Genomic DNA, 19,182 nt, shown 5'->3' with positions numbered 1-19,182 from the left:
GATTGTTGTAAAAACCCAACTGGTTCACTAATGTCCTTCAGGGAAGGAAACCTGTCTGGCCTATATGTGATTCCAGACCCACAGCAATGTGGTTGACTCTTAACTTTGAAATGGCCTAGCAAGCCACTCAGTTGTAACAAAACCACTACGACAAAGTCTGCACTGTGGGAGTACCTTCACCATGCGGACTGCAGCGGTTCAAGAATTAGGGATGGGCAATAAATGCCAGCCTTGCCAGCAACACCCACATCCTGTGAACGAATAAAAAAAAAATACCAGAATTTTCTGTTTTTGTTTCAGAGCTTCAGGATTCACAGTTTTTCTTCTTAATCTCTGAAAAATGTATTTTGCTAAGTTCTTATTCTAACTGTCTTAAACTGTGATCACTTAATATTTCACCGACAGATTCAGAATTAACCTGAGAATAAGCCATTTGGCCCACTGAAGCTCATGGCTGGTAGCACTGCAATTCATCCGGCCTAACATCCAGCTGCATTTGGAAAGTCTCTAATGCCTTTGACTCCACTACTTTGACTGGTAGATTATCCCAAATGTTCATCAGCCTTTGAGTAAAGCATTTTTTTCTTCAATAATATGTTTAAAATTCGCTTTTAACTAATGCAAAGTTATGGCCTATGGTCCTACTAGCCTGATTTACCTTGAAGTAGCATTCTGGGTTTGCGTTATCTATATGTGTGTTAAGATGGCCCAGGCCTCACGTTGGTGAGCTAGGGCTCGATTGACGCTCGGCCTATCGGATCTACACTCACCACTCAACCCCAAGTTAAAATCGGGGTTGAAGAATTCGGTTTCTTCACACCATGGCAACCTTGCATATCTCATTTCACATGTTTGAGGTAATTGCCAAACAATCTTGACCTGATTGGGGTCTGTATAAGGTAATGACTTTCTGCTGAACCTTGCTGAACCTCCAGACAGCATGTGTGTATTGCCATACAAACAGACCTTCGTGTAACCAGAGGAAAAACTTTTTTATGCAACGAGTGGTTAGGATTTGGAATGCACTGCCTGATAGGGTGGTGAATACAGATTCAATGGTAGCCTTCAAAAGGGAATTGGAAAAATACTTGAAGGAGAAAAAATTGTGGGGATATGGGGAAAGAGCAGGCGAGTAGGACTAACTGGATTGCTCTTCGAAAGAGCCGGCGCAGACTTGATGGGCTGAATGGCCTGTTTCTGTACTATACTATTCTATGATTCTATTTCTACACAAAAAAATTCCTTCTGAAGCAATTGATAAAGCTCCATCTTAACTTCCAGTACATTAGACTTGCTGCAATTTCATATTAACAAGAAAATACAGAAATATTTAATATGATACAGGGCCGAGCCTAGGTCTGTCACATTTGGCTTTGCTTTATAATCCAGAGATTACTGTTAGCGGTACAAATGCGAAGTTGTGAGAAGGATGCAAGGAGGCTTCAAGGGGATACAGACAGGCTAAGTGAGTGGGCAAGAACATGGCAAATGGAATATAATGTGGAGAAATGTGAAGTTAGCCACTTTGGTAGGAAAAATAGAAAAGCAGAGTATTTTTTAAATGGTGAGAGATTGGGAAGTGTTGGGGGGGAGAAATTCAGTAGGTTGCGCCACCCGTTAGCGCCTTAAGAGGGCGCTAAGTGGGTCACAAGCCAACTGGCACCCGGGCGCAGTACTGCCCATGCCTCCTGCTAAATTCCGCGGGACGTTAGTGGTGGCGCTAGCCGTTAGCACTGCACCGCTGCCGATGATGTCATTGGGTGCGCAGCGCCCCGCTGACACCCCGCCGCGATATTTGCCGGCGCCCCCTGATTTATTGCCGGACGCGATGTCCGACGGGTTCAGGGGGGCCTACCTGCGGCTGGGGAGGTGCAAATTAAAGGCGAGGTGCTGGGTGGCCATTTTTGTTGTTGGCCGCCTGCCAGCACCTGCCTGCGCTCCGTCCCCGGCCTCCTGAACCGCCGCCCCCCCCCCCCCCCCGCGGAGTGCCGGCTGCGCTCCAAGAGCCCGGCACTTCTCCTCGGTGCCAGGCTCTTTTGCCTGCACTCCCGATCCTCGGGGGCCCAGCTGGGCCCCAGATCGCGCTGCACAAGGCCCCTCCCCTTTAAGAAGGGGAGGAAGGCCTGCAATACCACAGCGCGACGTGCTGCAGCGTGTAGCGTTGCGGCACGTAGCGCCACGATATTCACTCACAGCGCCCCAAGAGGGATGCGGGGCACCTCCAGTAGCGTCGCGCTTCCCTTTGGGGCGCAACCGCTCAATTTCCGGTGCGGGGGCGCGAATGTTTCCGGGGCGTTACTTTTAGCGTCCTGGCGAGGCTGGCGCCCCAAACGGGGTTATACTCAATTTCTCTCCCTTGGTGTTCAGAGGGACCTGGGTGTCCTTGTATATGATTAACTGAAAGTTAACATGCAGGTACAGCAAGGAATTAGGAAAGCAAATGGTATGTTGGCCTTTATTACAAGAGGATTTTGGTATAAGAGTAAAGCCATCTTACTGCAATTATATAGTGCCCTGGTGAGACCACACCTGGAGTATTGTGTACAGTTTTGGTCTCCTTACCTAAGGAAAGATATACTTGCCATAGAGGGAGTGCAACGAAGGTTCACCAGACTGATTCCTGGGATGGGGGGGATTGTCCTATGAAGAGAGATTGAGTAGACTAGGCCTATATTCTCTAGAGTTTAGAAGAATGAGAGGTGATCTCATTGAAACAGAAAATTCTTACAGGACTTGACAGGGTAGATGCAGGGAGGATGTTTCCCCTGGCTGGGGGGATCTAGAACCAGGGTTCACAGTCTCAGAATAAGGGGTCGGCCATTTAGGACTGAGATGAGGAGAAATTTCTTCACTCAGAGGGTGGTGAATCTTTGGAATTCTCTACCCCAGAGGGCTGTGGAGGCTCCATCGTTGAGTATATTCAAGACAGAGATTGATAGATTTTTGAATATTAAGAGAATTGAGGGATATGGGGATAGTGCAGGAAAGTGGAGTTGAGGTAGAAGATCAGTCATGATCTTATTGAATGGTGGAGCAGGCTCGAAAGGCCAAATGGCCTACTCCTGCTCCTATTTCTTATGTTCTTATATCACATTCCTCTCTTTCCGATTAAAAGGAGACGTTAACCTGTCTTGTTGATCCTAAAGTGTTGATCCCTTCATTAAAACATCTGAGAGGGGAATTTAAAAACATGTCAAGTGTTCACATGTAATTTCCAGGCTTATATCTCTTATTTGTAACATTAAGTGATTCCGAAGAGGATTAAATGACTATGGCTTATGAGAGCTCTGCATAATAACCATCAGCAAAATATGTTCTGAGTGGTGAATCTATGTAGTAATAAGCAAAAGAATTGTTGGTAAATGAATCATGCAGCCTGGATCCATTGTCAGCTGTCCTTCAAGTTGTAGTGGTACAATGATTGCAATAATGAGAATATTATCACACACAGACACATTCATGCCATAAGGTGCTGTTCTCTTCTGAAATAAAATACATTTGAAACCAATACAATAAAAGTGATGGTACAATTCCTACAGCCAAGCAGTGAAAATGAATTACGCTATCAAATGTTACAGGTGTTGTAAATGATGGCTGCCCACAACAGATTAATCTAAGTGAGTGGCAGATGTAATATTATCCATGTGAGGTGATTGTCAAAAAGACATTTGACTGTGGCAGGCTCCTATTCACAATAGCCACTGCTGGGACCCTCCAGTCTATTAACATCACTTTACCAACAGCTGTGGCTGTCACTGTCCTCAGCGCTTGCATTAATTACTCAGAACGCTCGACAGTCAAACTGGAAGGGCTACAAAGGAGACAGTCCCTCAAAACAGACACTGTCACCCTTCACTTGCACATGTTGAGCTTAGTTTTAAGTCCCTGCATCTCTCCTCCCCACCCACCCCACACAAACAAGTCTGAGATTACTCGGTAATGGTGAGAAAGGGTTACCGTTAGAAAAATATTCAGTCTTAGTCACTATTCACACCTAATCAGGGGACCGAATCACCACAGGAAATTCGTAAGAAAGAACGAACGAACTTGCAATTATATAGCAGCTTTCACGATCTCTGGTTGTCCCAAAGTGCTTTACAGCCAATGAAGTACTTTTGACGGGTAGTCACTGTTGTAATATTGGAAAATTCATGAACTGATGAAAGTTAAGAATGTAACTATAGTTCTTTTTTAATAACAGTTTTATGCTTATGTTGCAACCAGGAATATCTCCCATGTTCTGGAATTACTTCCTCTCCCTTACTTTTATATGAAGCTTGTGCGCCTTCAACAATAAAAAGAGAAAGACTTGCATTTATATGGTGCCTTTTATGACCTCAGAACTTCCCAAAGTGCTTTACAACCAATGAAGTACTTTTGAAGTCTAGTCACTGTTATAATATAGGAAATGCAGCAGCCAATTTGTGCACTGCAAGGTCCCAGAAAGAGCAATGAGCTCATGACCAGAGAATCTGTTTTAGCGATGTTGGTTGAGGGATAAATATTGGCCAGGGCACTGTGAAAGTTTCCCTGCTCTTCTACCAAGTAGTGCTTTGGGATCTGTTACATCCACCTGAGAGGGCAGACAGGGCCTCCCTCAGTACGTCACTGGAGTGGCAGCCCAGATTTTGTGCTCAAGTCCCTGGAGTAAGACTTGAACCGACAAGCTTCTGACTCAGAGGCAAGGTCCATTGAGCCTGGGCTGACACATAAATTGCCCAGAAAAAGCAGCAAACCTGAGGATTGGGAGCAGTTTAGGATTCAGCAAAGGAGGACAAAGGGATTAATTAAGAGGGGGAAAATAGAGTATGAGAGTAAGCTTTCAGGGAACATAAAAACTGACTGTAAAAGCTTCTATAGATATGTGAAGAGAAAAAGATTGGTAAAGTCAAGCGTAGGTCCCTTGCAGTCAGAATCAGGGGAATTTATAATGGGGAAAAAGACATGGCAGACCAATTAAATACATACTTTGGTTCTGTCTTCACAAAGGAGGACACAAATAAACTCCCAGAGATGTCAGGGAACATAGGCCTAGAAATTGAGTGGGGTTAGCGCCCAATTAGAGGCGCTAGAGGGCCTTGCGCCGGAATTATAGCCGCTTCGGAAATTGATTTGGGCCCTACCATCGGCGTTAGCCGGTAGCGCTGCGCCGGCACCGATGACGTCATCGGTGTGCGCAGCGTCCCGGTTGCCGTGGTAACGCGGCCGGACGCCGAAATTCAGTTGCGGCCGCCTCGCCCGTGGCAGCCGCAACCAACGATTTTTCAAAGGTTTCTTGCTGGACTTAGCGCCGGCGCATTAAGGTGGCGCGGCGGCCGGCCGCTTTCCCGGCAGCCGCCTGCCCGCACCTCCCTCCCCGGACTCCTCCACCACCCCCCCGCGGCACAGATGTGTGTGGGCCTCGAGCCCGGCACTTCTCCGAGGTGCCGGGCTCATTTTTCGTGCGATTCCACCGGCCAGCGGTCGGCTGCAGGCAGCTCCTCCTTAACAGAAGGAGGAGGCCTGCAGTACCCCAGCCTGCCGCACCGCATCGGGTGCCGCAGCGGGGGATTAGCGCCGCAATCCTGCATTCAGCGCCCATTGCGAGGCGCTGACACCCTCCATTAGTGCCCGCAGCCGTCTGGGCGCGGCGCAGCTGAATTTTTGGCGGGCGCAGCGGCAATTAATGCTGGCGCTAAATTTCGGGCGCTACAGCCCTGGCGGAGGCAAACTCAATTTCTAGGCCATAGGGTCTAATGAGAGGGAGGAACTGAATGAAATCAGTATTTGTAGGGAAATGGTGTTAGGGAAATTGATGGGATTGAAGGCCGATAAATCCCCAGGGCCTGATAATCTACATCCTAGGGTACTTAAGGAAGTGGCCCTAGAAATAATAGATGCATTGCTGGTCATCTTCCAAAATTCTATAGACTCTGGAACAGTTCCCATGGATTGGAGGGTAGCTAATGTAACCCCAATATTTAAAAAAGGTGGTAGAGAAAAAATGGGGAATTATAGACCGGTAAACCTGACATCGGTAGTGGGGAAAATGCTAGAGTCCATTATAAAAGATGTAATAGTAGAGCACTTGGAAAACAGTGACAGGATCAGACAAAGTCAACATGGATTTACAAAAGGTAAATCATGCTTGACTAATCTACTGGAATTTTTTGAGGATGTAACTGGTAAAATAGATAAGGGAGAACCAGTGGGTGTGGTGTATGTGAACTTTCAGAAGGCTTTCGATAAGGTCCCGCATAAGAGATTGGCGTGCAAAGTTAAAGCACATGGGATTGGGGGTAAGGTACTAACTTGGATAGAAAACTGGTTGGCAGACAGGAAGCAAAGAGTTGGAATAAACGGGTCTTTTTCCGAGTGGAAGGCAGTGACTAGTGGGGTACCGCAGGGATCGGTGCTAGGACCCCAGTTATTCACAATATTTATTAATGATCTAGACGAGGGAACTAGATGTAATATCTCCAAGTTTGCAGACGACACAAAGCTGGGTGGGCGTGTGTGCTGTGAGGAGGATGCAGAGAAACTCCAATACGATTTGGACAGGTTGGGCGATTGGGCAGATACATGGCAGATGCAGTATAATGTGGATAAATGCGAGGTTATCCACTTTAGTGGCAAAAACAGGAAGGCAGATTATTATCTGAATGGCAATAGATTGGGAAAAGGGGAAGTGCAACGAGACCTGAGTGTCCTTGTGCACCAGTCGCTGAAGGTAAGCATGCAGGTGCAGCAGGCGGTTAAGAAGGTAAATGGTATGCTGGCCTTCATAGCGAGAGGATTTGAGTACAGAAGCAAGGATGTCTTGCTGCAGTTGTTCAGGGCCTTGGTGAGACCACACCTTGAGTATTGTGTACAGTTTTGGTCACCTTATCTGAGGAAGGATGTTCATGCCATGGAGGGAGTGCAGCGAAGATTCACCAGACTGATACCTGGGATGGCAGGAATGACGTATGAAGAGAGATTGGGTCGATTAGGCTTATATTCGCTAGAGTTTAGAAGAATGAGAGGGGATCTCATTGAAACATAAAATTCTAACAGGACTAGACAGACTAGATGCAGGAAGGCTGTTCCCGATGGCGGGGGAGTCCAGAACTAAGGATAAGGGGTAAGCCATTTAGGACTGAGATGAGGAGGAATTTCTTCGCCCAGAGAGTGGTGAACCTGTGGAGTTCTCTACCGTAGAAGACAGTTGAGGCCAATTCATTAAATATATTCAAGAAGGAGTTAGATATATTTCTTAAGGCTAAGGGGATCAAGGGATATGGGGAGAAAGCAGGAACAGGGTACTGAATTTGGATGATCAGCCATGATCTCATTGAATGGCGGAGCAGGCTCGAGGAGCCGAATGGCCTACTCCTGCTCCTATCTTCTATGTTTCTATGACAAAACATCAAAGGCAGAACTTTCAACTTTGGTGGGGGTGCAGAATAAGTGGTAGCGGATGGATGGGAACGAAAATCAGGCCGAGTGTATACTGGGCGGCTGATCCACTGCCACCAGTTTTGCCTCTTAATGAAGTTGAAAGTTTCTCCCCATAGTGCACACAAGGTAAAGGAACCCAAAAGGCGAAATTTCCCAACATCAGGCTGCCAGTGGGAGCCTTGCCTGCAGTCAGCACATATCGGTCAATCATGTGCCATGCATGCCCAGATTTATGATTAGAAAATTTACTCCTAATTTATCAATGAACCAGAGTTCTGTTTGGTTGAATCAGTTCTACATTCAGTTTCCATTGAAGACAATTCAAGCTGGTTTAGGATTCTCTTGTGAGATGCACTAACATATGACTGGCATCAGGGAACCATCTGCTTCCTCTGTGAATGGAAAAGGAGAGTATCTTCCAAGCCTTACTTCCTTGATCAAGCATACGTGCTAAATAGACAGCAATTAAAAAAAAAAATGGAATAAAGGTTTCCTGTGGTCTGTTTGGGAGATGTTGGTAAGAGTACAAAATATCATCAGTGTAAACTCTCTTACTTATCTGACTACTGTAGTATACTCATTTACTCTATTGAAAATAGATGTCACAGTGTGGTAACAGAATCATTAAACAGATATCGAACTAGAGTCGCAGGGTTATAAATACTCTGCTGAGTGATTGTCCATATAATACATGAATCATACAAACACAAAGAATGTTTTTCTTTTACTTTTGTCCCCCTATCATCAATTTTCTCCCCTCCTTTCCTGAACCTATTTTGTTGGGATAAAACTTCTGAGCTGCATCCTCACTTAACACTCATTTCCAGTAGGGTCACTGGACAGCGATCAGGACCAGGAAGCCTGCCCAATTTTTCACTAGCTAACCCAAGAGTCCAGAGACCAATTGTAGCACCCCCATCATTGGCCTGGCTGAGGTCATCCCAATCAACACAGACTGAAGATCAAACCTGGGACCGATTTGGTTCGAGTGGCTCACTCGATAATCCTGCTGAGCCATTAGGGGGGCTTTAAATGTGTTTTTTTGACATTGCTGATGGTCTTTATGCAGGAAGCATCACAACATGCTCCCAAGCAAATAATCTCACACAAGAACATCATGCTCACATCAATGTTATTGTTGCCCTTTTGTTGTAAGTTTAATATTTTGGTGCATGTTTCCTTTCACACAGGTAAACGGGCACCTGTAAAATATTAAAAAGGCTCTCACATGCACACATATGCAAATACATACTACATAATCGAGGCCATTTAACTTTAAATTGTTCATTGTTAAATCAAGCACCACCCATAGACTAATGAATAACTCAGTGAAAATCTCCAGCTACAATTACATAGGATTACATAGGATATACGGCACAGAAACAGGTCATTTGGCCCAACCAGTCCATGCCGGCGTTTATGCACCACACGAGCCTCCTCCCATCTTTCCTCATCTAAATCTATCAGCATAACCCTCCATTCCCTTCTACCTCATATGCTTGTCTAGCCTCCCCTTAAATGCATCTATACTATTCAATTCAACCACTCCCTGTGGTAGCGAGTTCCACATTCTCACCACTCTTTGGGTAAAGAGGTTTCTTCTGAATTCCCTGTTGGATTTCTTGGTGACCATCTTATATTGATGGCCTCTAGTTATGCTCTTCCCCACAGGTGGAAACATTCTCTCTCTATCCACTCTATCAAAACCTTTCATAATTTTAAAGACCTCTATTAGGACACAGCTCAGCCTTTTTTCAAAAGCAAAGAGACCCAGCCTGTTCATCCTTTCCTGATATGTATACCCTCGCATTTCTGGTATCATCCTTGTTAATGTTTTCTGCACCCTCTCCAGTGCCTCTATATCCTTTTTATAATATGGCGACCAGAACTGTACGCAGTACTCTAAGTGTGGTCTAACCAAGATTCGATACAGGTTTAGAATAACTTCCCTACTTTTCAATTCTATAACTCTAGAAATAAACCCTGGTGCTTGGTTTGCTTTTTTTATGGCCTTGCTAACCTGTGGCGCAGCTTTTAGTGATTTGTGTATTTGTACTCCGAGATCCCTTTGTTCCTCTACCCCACCTAGACTCGCACCATCTAAGTGATAAGTGACCTCCCTATTCTTCCTACCAAAATGTAATACCTCACATTTATCTGTGTTGAACTTCATTTGCCAATTATATGCCCATTCTGCAAGTTTATTAATGTCCTCCTGTAAGTTGTTGCATTCCTCCTCAGTATTGACGATACCCTCCAATTTGGTGTCATCCGCAAATTTAGAAATTGTGTTTTTGATTCCGAAGTCTAAATCGTTAATGTAAATTGTTATAAGCCTGGAGGAGGTTACAGAGATAGGCAGGGGTGAAGCCATGAAGAGATATAAATGTGAGAATGGGAGCCAGTGTAGGTCAGGAAGGAGGTGAGTGGGACTTGGTGCAGGATAGGATATGGGTAGCAGAGTTTTGGATGAGCTGAAGTTTTTAGAGGGAACAGGATGGGAGGCCGCCCAGGGGAGCATTGGGGTAGTCAAGTCTGGAGGTCATTGTACAGAATTTTAATTCTGCAAATGCTAAGATCACACAATATGCCCTTCAGCAAACCACAGTTATCCACAAAGCATCATTTTGTTTATTTGTAGATCCCTACGTAAATCAGGTGGTTAATACCTGGAAGTGGAACTGTCATTCTTTATGGCGAAATTTAATTTAAATGCCTTTGAGTATAAGACAGGCTGAAATATAGAAAATTGCCTTTTGGGTTGGGTTAATATTTGCATTGCTGAACCCTGAAATGGTTTCATTTCTGTCTCATGCATTTGGTTAAAATGCTCTTTGTATTTTGTTTGAAAATACAGTTAAAAGGTCCCTGAAAAGTCATTGGCAAAGATTCTTCATTGCGTTGTAAACATTTGGCACAATTATGTAATTTCCATTGAAAGATACTTTGCATGTATGCTCATGAAAGCTGTGTTATTTAGACTATGCAAAACAGTAATGACTTTCTCCTTAAGTCCATATTTTTAAGGCTCAGCAAGTTGAGGGACAGTAGTCCTGGGGAATGGACCACTTCCAATTCAGGTATTCTGTGTCAGCATCGAGCACACCTAGGTTTTGTGCAGTACAGTCAGATGCAAAGTAAAGTTGTCTTCTATCTGCCCCTACTGCAGCAGGATGTATTTTTTTTCCACAGCAATCATCTTAAGGCTAATTAATGCCAGTTTCATGCTGTAGACCCATGCCCACAATGAATGGGGTTGAGACAGCCCAATCTTATTACACATGGGGCCAGTAAAGTCAGCAAACAAAGACTTTCATCTCGGGTCCCCGAGGTGAAGCGCCAGCATCTAATTCACTGTGCCACCCAGTACCTTGTAGCAGTTTATAATGCAACGACATTCACAGCTGGCAAGTCTGTTGGAGTGCTTTATTGGGCACTTATGTCAATGGTGTGATCACTATGCCTTTATGTTTAGAATAATAAATCAATTTACCAAATGTACTGAACTGATTAGAATTGGAATTTGGAACAGGCCGAAACCGGGCTGTCCTCCAACTGTTAATGAAATCGTTAGTTTATAAAAATGGAAGATGCTGGAAACACTCCGCAGGTCAGGCAGCATCTGTGGAAGAAGGAATGACAATTATTGGTGTAGATTTTGCTGGAGAAATAAAGGTGAGGCTAACAGCGCTCACCGTTATTAAAGTGTAAATCGGCCTGCAACTTCTAGCGATTGCACATGCGCAGTGAAACACAGAAATTGGGAAGTTGCTGTCCGAGTTGCCCTGCTCCTCTAGAACTTGCGCTATACTGGTGTCACGCCGAGATACGCGGCAATGAAATACACGGAACAGCGTGAGGTTGCTGTACTTACGTGATATACACCCGCTAAACTCCCCAGAAAAAGTTAGGGCTTGTCCATTCCAGTTTTAACGGCGTGCTAAGTCTTAATTACTGCCAAACAATCTCGCTGGCACTGAAAACTAACTTTTACAAGTGTGGAGTCTCATTCCTTCAGCTTTTAATTTTTGTTGGAGATTTAAAAAAATAAAAATGTTTTAATAATTTTTTTAAACTTTTTCTTTCTGTCTCTTTTTATCTCTTTCTATTAATCCCATCTTTCTTTCCTCTCTTTATTACGCTTTCTGTACCTGATTTGGCATTAAATTAAATATTCTAACTGACACTCCCTGGTTCAGACTCTGCAGGCCTCATTAGCGATTCTTCAATCTGATTGGTTAAAGAGATACACAGTTGCTTGTCCTGTTCACACAGGTCTCAGATCCCCTGTAGAGGACACCACGTCGAAATGGATCTCTAATCACTACACGTTCAAGTGCAAAATCCCATGGAAAATCTGTGGGCCAGCGTAAGTGTAATGAATGGCTGGTGCTGTTCGTTCAACGCTGGGTGCAAAATCCTGGCCAATTACTTCAGTCTTATGACCCTTCGTGTTCAGGTGAAGGGTCATAAAATCTGAAAGTTTAACTTTTTTTCCTTCTTCACCCAATGTTGCCTGACCTGCTGAGTGTTCCCAGCATTTTTGGTTTTTGTTTCAGATTTCCAGCAGCTGCAGTATTTTGCTTTTTGTCTTTATAATTACAGTTTTTATAAAACTCAGAAACCTACAGAAAAGATCAAGACATATAGTACAGGTCACCACCAAGGTTGTAAAGAAGATGAGGTAAGTTCAGTAATGAAGCAGCCCATACCAGTCTACAAGACCTGCACAACATCCAGACTTGGGCTGAAAAGTGGCAGGTAACATTCGCGCCACATAAGTGCCAGGTAATGACCATCTCAAACCAAAGAAAACCCAGCCATCTTTTCCTGCCCTCCAATGGCACCATCATCGCCGAGTCCACCAACATCAATCTTGGGGGGTCAATAATGACTAGAAGCTTAACTGGACCAGCCATGGCCTCAAGGTAGCAGTACGGTAGTGTAGTGGTTATGTTACTGGACTAGTAATCCAGTAGGCCTGGACTAATAATCCACATAGAACGTGAGTTCAAATCCCACCATGGCAGTTTGAGAATTTGAATTCAGTTAAAAACAAAATCTGGAAATAAAGAGCTGATCAGCCTTCATGCTATTGGACTCAGTATCTACCCACTCCACCACCGATGCAGAGTCAAAAGAAATAAAAATCGAGAGAGATGTAAAACGGGCTATCGATTTGCTATCGCCCATTTTATACTATCGCTTGAAGTCAAAATGTCCACCCCTTGAATACAGAGATACACATTCACCATATAAATTGAACACTCACCCCCCAGTAACTATTCTAGCTAAATAGAACAGCAGCAAGCATGATGGTTGAACTCAACAGACAGGCAGCAAATCGGACAGATCTGGATGTCCGATGTAGAGCACGGAGCATCAGGAAATGCATGGCAGATGCAGTATAATGTGGATAAATGTGAGGTTATCCATTTTGGTGGCAAAAACAGGAAGACAGATTATCTGAACGGCAATAGATTGGGAAAAGGGGAAGTGCAACGAGCCCTGGGTGTCCTTGTGCACCAGCCGCTGAAGGTAAGCATACAGGTGCAGCGGGCGGTTAAGAAGGCAAATGGTATGTTGGCCTTCATAGCGAGAGGATTCGAGGACAGGAGCAAGGACGTCTTGCTGCAGTTGTACATGGCCTTGGTGAGACCACACCTTGAGTATTGCGTGCAGTTTTGGTCGCCTTATCTGAGGAAGGATGTTCTTGCCATGGAGGGAGTGCAGCGAAGATTCACCAGACTGATACCTGGGATGGCAGGAATGACGTATGAACAGAGATTGGGTCGATTAGGCTTATTAAATATATTCAAGAAGAAGTTAGATATATTTCTTAAGGCTAAAGGGATCAAGGGACATGGGGAGAAAGCAGGGACAGGGTACTGAATTTGGATGATCAGCCATGATCTCATTAAATGGCGGAACAGGCTCGAGGGGCCCAATGGCCTACTCCTGCTCCTATCTTCTATGTTTCTATGAAATCAGACCTCTCCCCATATCCCTTGATCCCTTTAGCCTTAAGAAATATATCTAACTCCTTCTTGAATATATTTAATGAATTGGCCTCAACTGCCTTCTGTGGTAGAGAATTCCACAGGTTCACCACTCTCTGGGTGAAGAAATTCCTCCTCATCTCTGTCCTAAATGGCTTACCCCTTATCCTTAGACTGTGACCCCTGGTTCTGGACCCCCCCCCCACCCCCACCATTGGGAACAGCCTTTCTGCATCTAGTCTGTCTAGTCCTGTTAGAATTTTATAAGTTTCAATGAGATCCCCTCTCATTCTTCTAAACTCCAGCGAGTATAAGCCCAATCGACCCAATCTCTCCTCATACGTCATTCCTGCCATCCCAGGTATTAGTCTGGTGAATCTTCGCTGCACTCCCTCCATGGCAAGAACATCCGCTGGGCGGGCTTAACAAGGTCAATCAAGGGAAAATAACGTGGGTTGGCCAGAAGTTGATGGAGGCAGGACTAAAACCCGACAAGTGGGAGTCCCGCCTCCAAAAGCTCCCCATTGGCAAAACCCAGTCCATGGAGGCCAATAATACAATGGCAGGCTTCCCACTCCTATATGATTGGATGTGGAGGCCTGAGACCTGCTTGCATCCAAGGTGCCCAGTGCTCCTCAATGCAGCTAGCCAACATGAAGGGGCACTGAAAGAATGTGCACAAACTGTGCCTAAGGCTCATTAATGCCCCCCAAAAATAAATAAATTAGAGGAACAGGTGCCGAAGAGGAGATCCAATTAAAAAAAAATCAATCTCATGTCCAGTGACCTTTGCTGCCACTGTGCTATCTCTGCCTTAGCTCCCTCTCCTAGAATTAAAATTGCTGGCTGGATTCCATGATGGCAGCCAGCAAACCTGGCCTCCCAAAATTCTGGTCTCCATTACCCCAGCACTCCCACCCTCACAAGTGACATGCCCAGAGAATTAATAGCACAGCTGCATCATCAACACCATCATGTAGCAAAGTAAGTCTTGCTGAAATACAATGATGTGCAACAAACAGCCATCTCTGGTGTAATAATCTGTGTCTGATGTGGCTGTCCTCCCTCCTATTGATGAAAAAGGTAGTCTTTACACGCAGGATAACGGCATGCAGCTTCAGGGGTCAGGGGAAGGAGCTTTAATTTAATTAGGTTTACATTTGTAACTCAGAAGCCTTGCTGATCCTCCTCTGTATTTCTGCATGCACCGTAGAGTCTGGGTTATAAATCACAACTTGTCTATAAATCATTGAAACATTTGCAGCCTTGTATATGCAAACTAAAAATAATACAACCTGCATTTACATTGCACCTATCATCCTGAGATATCTGAAAGTGCTTAATGAATTTACTTTTGGAATTGAGTGACTGTTATTGAGTCGGCAAATTTACCAGCCACAGTGTATCAACAGTGTCATGCACATGGCAAGGAGATGAATAATCAGTTGATCTGTTTTTGGTGGCTTTGATTAAGGGAATAATATTGGCTCGGATACTGGGAAAACTCCCTCCTCTTCTGCGTACTGTGCCATGGGATATTGAATGCCCACATGAATCACCATAACAAGCAGAAAGGGTCTGTCTAACGCCTTAACTCACAGGAACAGGGCATCATGTGCGCAGGGCCTATACATCAGTCTTCATGGTCCATTTTTGAGATAAGGTGGGTAAGTATAATTAAAATAATATAGGATGTTAATGCTGATTTTCGTTCCACTGGTACATGTTCAGAATAAGCATATAAGTGAGTGGCAAACGGTAAAAGGCTGGGCTCTGCATCCATTGAAGAGTCAAAAACCGTAGGCAAATGTTTGAATTATCATCCATTTTATGCAGCAAATCTGACAGATTGACACAATTAAACAGGATTGTTCTTTTGTTGCACTGTGTTATGAAGATTAAAATTATACAGTTGCCTAAGGGTTTCTCGGTTCAGATGAATGATATTAATAGAAAAGCTTGCTTTCCTAAACTACCACGACACTATTTCCAAACCCAGTACAGTACCATGTTTAGTTTTACGACAGCAAAATACTGCGGATGCTGGAAATCCGAAATAACAACAGGAAACGCTGGAAAAACTCAGCAGACCAGGCAGCATCGGTGGAGAGAGAAACAGAGTTAACCTTTCGTCATCGACCTGAAACGTTAACTCTGTTTCTCTCTCCACCGATGCTGCCTGGCCTGCTGAGTTTTTCCAGTGTTTCCTGTTATTCCATGTTTAGTTTTGTTTTGCCTCTGAGTACTAACGATTTCTACTTGCCTGCAGCCTGTGTGCCAATTTGAAGCACAAATGATGGTGCGTATGGAAACGCCCGTGGTACAGAATGTCCCACCCTCCCAGACAAATTTAAATGTGCAAATGATGTAAAATGTCAAATCCAGCCCAGAGTGCAAGTCTTCTCACTCTACTGGTGAGTCTGAGCGAAATTAATTCAGACAGTCGCAGCCTTGCTCTTAGTAAGCATAAACCAACAAGACAAAACTTCCAGTAACTGGTGATTTCACTCAAGAGTGACTCCAAGAATGGCTGCTGATGGAAGCGTCACACCAGTGTAATAGATGTGCTTTGACACTTGGATTAAGGTCAATTGTTGGGACGATGTACAAAGAATCCCACTCAGTTGGTGGCAGTTTCAGTTCTGAGTCAGGAGGTTGTGGGTTCAAGCCCCACTCCAGGACACAATCCAGGCGACTTACCCAGGTGCTGGGGGACCTAGAGTTGCCAACCCTCTAGGATTGTCCTGGAATCTCCAGGAATTAAAGATTAATCTCCTGGACACTGCCGCGAGCAAACCCGAGAGAAAAATCATCGGGACATTGAAACAAATTGAGATTCCTTTTTATTTTCCATAAATGCTTCTGTTTATTAGTTTATTAGGAGAAGGACGATGTGGACATAGAAATCGGGCAGGGGGACTGTGATATACTTGAACATATTAGCATCGAGAGGGAGGAGGTACTAGCGGTTTTAGCAGGCTTAAAAGTGGATAAATCCCCAGGCCCGGACGAGATGTATCCCAGGCTACTATGTGAGGCAAAGGAGGAGATTGCAGGGGCTCTGACACAAATTTTCAGAACCTCTCTGGCCACAGGGGATGTGCCAGAAGACTGGAGAACAGCTAACGTAGTACCATTATTCAAGAAGGGTAGTAGGGATAAACCAGGGAATTACAGGCCAGTGAGCCTAACATCAGTGGTAGGGAAATTATTGGAAAAAATTCTGAGGGTCAGAATTGGTCTCCACTTGGAGAGGCAGGGATTAATTAGGGATAGCCAGCATGGCTTTGTCAAGGGACGATCATGTCTGACCAATTTGATTGAATTTTTCGAGGGGGTGACTAGGTGTGTGGATGAGGGTAGTGCAGTGGATGTGGTTTACATGGATTTCAGTAAGGCTTTTGATAAAGTCCCGCATAGGAGACTGGTCAGGAAGGTAAGAGCCCATGGGATCCAGGGTGCCTTGGCACATTGGATCCAAAACTGGCTTAGTGGCAGAAGGCAGAGGGTGATGGTGGAAGGTTGTTTTTGTGACTGGAAGCCTGTGTCCAGTGGGGTACCGCAGGGATCGGTGCTAGGTCCCTTGCTGTTTGTGGTCTACATTAATGATTTGGATGTGAATGTAGGAGGTATGATCAGTAAGTTCGCAGATGACACGAAAATTGGTGGGGTGGTAAACAGCGAGGCGGGAAGCCTCAGGCTACAGGACGATATAGATGGGCAGATGGGCAGAACAGTGGCAAATGGAATTTAACCCTGAAAAGTGTGAGGTGATGCATTTTGGACGGACTAACAAGGCAAGGGAATACACAATGAATGGTAAGACCCTAGGAAAGACAGAGGATCAGAGGGACCTTGGTGTGCATGTACATAGATCCCTGAAGGCAGCAGAACAGGTGGATAAGGTGGTTAAAAAGGCATATGGGATACTTGCCTTCATTAGCCGAGGCATAGAATATAAGAGCAGGGAGGTTATGATGGAGCTGTACAAAACGCTGGAAAGGCCACAGCTGGAGTATTGTGTGCAGTTCTGGTCGCCACACTATAGGAAGGATGTGATTGCTTTGGAGAGGGTGCAGAGGAGATTTACCAGGATGTTACCTGGGCTGGAGCGCTTCAGCCATGAAGAAAGACTGGACAGGCTGGGGTTGTTTTCCTTGGAGCAGAGAAGGCTGAGGGGGGACCTGATTGAGGTATACAAAATTATGAGGGGCATAGATAGGGTGGATAGAAAGGAACTTTTCCCCTTAGTAGAGGGGTCAATAACAAGGGGGCATAGATTCAAGGTAAAGGGCGGGAGGTTTAGAGGGGATTTGAGAAAGAACTTTTTCACCCAGAGGGTGGTTGGAGTCTGGAACTCACTGCCTGAAAGGGTTGTGGAGGCAGAAACCCTCACAACATTTAAGAAGCATTTGGATGTGCACTTGAAATGCCATAGCATACAAGGCTACGGGCCAAATGCTGGAATATGGGATTAGATTAGACAGGGCTTGATGGCCGGCGCGGACACGATGGGCCGAAGGGCCTCTATCCGTGCTGTATTACTCTATGACTCTATGACTATTATATAAAGATTGAAGATTGCAAAAAAGGCTGTTTGACTGGGCGGGGCAGGCTGGAAGAGGGAGGTCATGTGATGCAACCTTCAGGAATGCATCCCAGTCAGGGGCCCGTTGTTTCGTGTCCAGACGGAGACCTCCTGCCGCCAGACATTCCACTCCTGCCTGTCAGCCAGCCACCATCTCCGCCAGCTTTGGGCAGGAGGTTGACTGGGAGCACATAGACGAAGCTTGGGAGTTAACATTGTCCAGGCCTCGCGCTGTCAAGCTCAGTTTGCCGACTCCCTCAGCCCCTCCCACCTGATTCCCACCACTGAGTTAACATTTGTGATGCTGATGTCATTGTGCATGGTGAGTATGAATGAAAACTCATTCAGATTATAGAGGTGTTGAGATCAAAGTAAAATGTTGCATTATTTTAGCATTAAATTTACACACTTTGCCGATTTTTTTTGTAACATTTATTTTAACTTAGAATCATAGAATAATACAGCACAGAAGGGGAGGCCATTCAGCCCATCATGCCTGTGCTGGCCTACGTAAGAAAACTACTAGGCACTTGGTCTAAGCATTAAACAAAGCTTTAATCAACTGTTTTACAACATGGAGGTCTAGTTGTGTCCTTCACTAGTTCCTGTTAAGAATGTCCTGCGCAAGCTGGGCCCGTGCCCGAGTATTTATACTCTCCCTGGACAGTGCCACCCGCAGGCCACTCGATATTATTTCAGAAGTCTTTCTTCCATGAATGACTGATTCATGTCACTGGCTCTTTTGAAAGAGCGAACCAATTAGTCCCACTCCCCGGCTCATTCCCTGTAGCCCTGCAAATCTTTTGCTTTCAAGTATTTATCTGAATTTTGAAAGTTACTATTGAATCTGCTTCCAGCACCCTTTCAGGTAGTGCAGTCCAGATCACAACAACTTGACATCATTATCTTATCAAAAGAGGGGAGACTTTAACCTCAAAGTCAGGCGGGTGCTGGTCAAATGCTCGTTTTAACAACCCCCCCCCTCCCAGCTCGATTTTTACTCTCCACTGACTTCAATTTCCCCCAGCGCCCATCTAGTTAGGCTGAATTCACCCCTAAAGTCCCGTTATAATCAAATTGATAAGGAAAAAATGGTGGGCACATTATAGTATCTCCAGAAGAGCAACATTCCTCTCCGTCGACTGGAACTAGGCTGGCCCCTTAAATGTGGCGAGA

At 44.9% G+C, this 19,182-nt stretch overlaps 1 protein-coding gene across 1 annotated transcript in view; it reads right to left on the bottom strand.

Annotated features, from left to right (window-relative positions):
* chrm3b (cholinergic receptor, muscarinic 3b) overlaps nt 1-19,182 on the bottom strand; it is a 277,943-nt gene that overhangs the window by 72,745 nt on the left and 186,016 nt on the right. The window lies entirely within an intron of this gene.

The sequence above is a fragment of the Somniosus microcephalus genome, chromosome 3 (assembly GCF_052327205.1).
Source record: "Somniosus microcephalus isolate GS21.2 chromosome 3, FLI_Smic_1.0, whole genome shotgun sequence".
Taxonomy (NCBI): domain Eukaryota; kingdom Metazoa; phylum Chordata; class Chondrichthyes; order Squaliformes; family Somniosidae; genus Somniosus; species Somniosus microcephalus.
Note: the sequence above shows the minus strand (reverse complement) of the source record. Positions and strands in the feature narration are given on the sequence as shown.